Raw genomic sequence first — 3,245 nt, forward strand, 5'->3', positions numbered from 1 at the left:
ATCGAGATGAAACAAAAATAGCTTGTGCTACTGGTTACCCGACTGTTTGTCACGAGAGTGACACCTACATATATGCTTGCATATATTGTACGTATACGGTTGGTGTTCTTTCATTTTCTTCCACGAGCAAATTGAGTTGAGCGATGTGACTGATCAATGATACACGCGGCATGCTCTTTTTCCAAAGCAGTACAAACACAAATGCTCACAATTCACAAATACGCACATGCACTCACTTTTATGAAGGCATGCATGCAACCTATCCCTATGAGTACCTCGGATATACAGAGATGGCCAACATTTTGACCCTGGTAGCTGGTTCCAGCACAAGAAATGTAACAATCTGAGCTACACTCAGTTCGCAAGATATGATCTTTTAATAATTTTGGGAGCACTCACAATCAAATCATCAACTCTTAACTTGTTGGTACTAGTAGATTTTTAGAGATAACTACCTCAATGCATAGTTTCTTAAGTGTTGTACCTAAATGATGTGCACTTAATCAGTTTATTAAGTGTTGTATCATATGGCTCCCGCTTTGTTTCTTAAGTGTTGTATCTAAATGATGTTACGTTTAATTTGTTTGTTTATAAATCATGTAAGTGCATCTCAAGATTGTGGTCTAGTTGCAGACAGAAGGGTGCTAGCCTGAAAAGGCTTTGGGGAAAACACACATCTCAGGCGATCAGCTTGTATGGGAAGTCACATGGATTAGAGCGTTAATTACGTCACGTGAAGAGACGGCTAAGAGACGTATCTCCACTAACCTACGGTTACCCTCTCTTTCTTCCGTAATTGATGTGTCACGTCACCATTTTACCTATGAAAACGTGCTAAGAGGCAAGCATTGAAAGTGCGCTGTCCAATCGAGACAACAGTTATACCGACCAAGGGAGGGAAGGAGTGAATGAGCTACATGGAGGCAAATAATTCATGCATACCCACCATGATACTGTTGCCACGATGGGTGGGTACGTAGACACTGAATTGATGAGCTCTCTCTCTCTCTCTTTCTCTCCATCTATGTGGTTCTTTCATGAATTTCAACAACACGTTTTAACTGGCTGATGAAAAAAAAAACACATAACTGACTAAGAGGATTTGAAGGTGGTAAGAAAATACTCAGCGAGCCTCTCATTCCCGGTCAAGATATAGCTTCTAGCTTTCATCCCGGCTTGAATGGTTGCCTTGTTTTTCAATTTAACCGATTGCTAAAATGTGACGTGGCACTAATCTCAAAGTGATGATCGACGGTGGATGCACGCATGGACTATCCTCTGCATGGTAGAAAAACCACTCTTACTCTATAGGAGTCTAGGTATGTGAACCCTGTAATATATTGGTGTGTTGTGCTCTACTGCCTTAATTTCCACTACACTATGTTGTAACTAATTATGGACGCGTGGTCGATCAGTTGGCCCACGATCGCAAACATGCAGTCCACCACTCTTGATCGGTGTCAAGGACGATTCATGGTTGGTCATGATATGAATCGTGCTGGTGTGCATATATGGTTGGTCCATCTGAATCTGATGGCGACTCGATCTAATCAATCCATGAATCAGTTTTGAGCCGACAAGAAACAAGCCAATTGCACATGACATACGTACATGGGCTACATATGAAATGTACCTTGGCTGTCTGGACTATACATATGTTTGCATGAAGAGGTGGCATGCATGCCATCTATATTCGTAAGCAAGCCCTCAAAAGAGCTTATTAGTTGATCATAATTTGTGTTTTGTGGTTCTTTTTCTTTTTGTTTGCTTGAGAGAGAGAGAGATGGTCTGATTCTCTTTCTATTGCTTATTTTACGACCGAGATGTACAGATCCATAATGTGTCGACATAGCTACATGTTGTTTATCAATTAAAGAAAATGTGCAGAGTTTTATATGCCTCTATCATTCTAAGAGCCGCTTCCTATTTGGGTATGCCCTCCTTCATTGCCCACCCCTTTAGGCTTCGTTTGGCTGCATGGGATCCTCCGGGAATCCACATTCTTTTCCCGGGCGTAGCACCCATTTGCAATCTTCACTCAAATTAACAAACAGTTTTTCTAAGTCTCAGTCACTTTATTATGTCTTAGTCGATGATATATCCCTTTTATCTTGCATGAAAATTCATACAAAAACCTTTTTTGAGTTTTCTTTTTTTTTTCTATGGTGGCAAAAAACGCCTTACATTATGGGACGGAGCTAGGTTGACTGAGACCTAGCCACCCTCATTAATAACCATTAACAACCCCACTCTTTGATTGGCTTGCGTCCTTATTGTCGCGTTTAGGGTGCTCCTGCATGATTTTCATCTACTCTCTAGTTCTGGCCACGGTTTAGCAATGACGCAGCAACAAATTAACCAACCCACAAATGGATCGTGATGCAATCATGAACAGAAATTAGCCTTGTCATCGCCATCAATGTAGAGATCCGGTGGAACGTGGAGGTGCAACTATTAATTGTACACACGTGCATGAGATCGGCCAGCCGACCGATCACCACCACTATGGACCTCAAGCTCGTTGCCATCTTGTTTTTTTTCTCAACAAAATTTTCAATCTATTCATTAACTGTTAAGGTGATACAAAGAACACCACAAGTAAAAATTATATCCAGATCCATAGACCATCTACCTCGTTGTCACCTTGTTGCGTGGAAACAAACACATATTATTATTTCCAAGATCGTCTGTGGACGATTGGTCATTTTCAGCTCTAGCTAGCTAAATAATTTGGGATTAAGAAGGTGCATATATTAGTCGGGAAATAATTTGGTCGTTGTTGGTATCCTTTCACTTTCTTCTGGGTCGAGTCGTGTTTCACGAGTAGGGAGCTAATTAATTAATTAGGGAGATTCTACTATTGATGATACGGTTGGGTTGGACTAATGGATCAAGACAGCATGCAATGGTCAATTAACCAATTAAGGGGTGATGAAATGCCGAACATGGCGTTGGTTTGTACTACTGTGATGCTGTCATGAGATGAATTGATGGAATGATGGATGGGTACGTGTGGACAGTGAATTCATGACCACTCTCTATCTCTGTTACGCCTCTAGCACACCAGCGTGGTGTACACCTGATCAGCCATACGATATATCGAGATCCATGGTGTGGCAAGAGTTGCGATAGTGCGTGAGGAGATCGAGGTACACAGCATCCTCGCAAGGAGCATCGGATCAAGGACATGCAGAAGAGGTTGTTCTTGGAGTTAAGCCGGTCCTTGAAGAGCAGCGGCGGAGCTA

Source organism: Triticum dicoccoides, chromosome 6B (genome assembly GCF_002162155.2).
Source record: "Triticum dicoccoides isolate Atlit2015 ecotype Zavitan chromosome 6B, WEW_v2.0, whole genome shotgun sequence".
In the NCBI taxonomy this organism is placed as follows: domain Eukaryota; kingdom Viridiplantae; phylum Streptophyta; class Magnoliopsida; order Poales; family Poaceae; genus Triticum; species Triticum dicoccoides.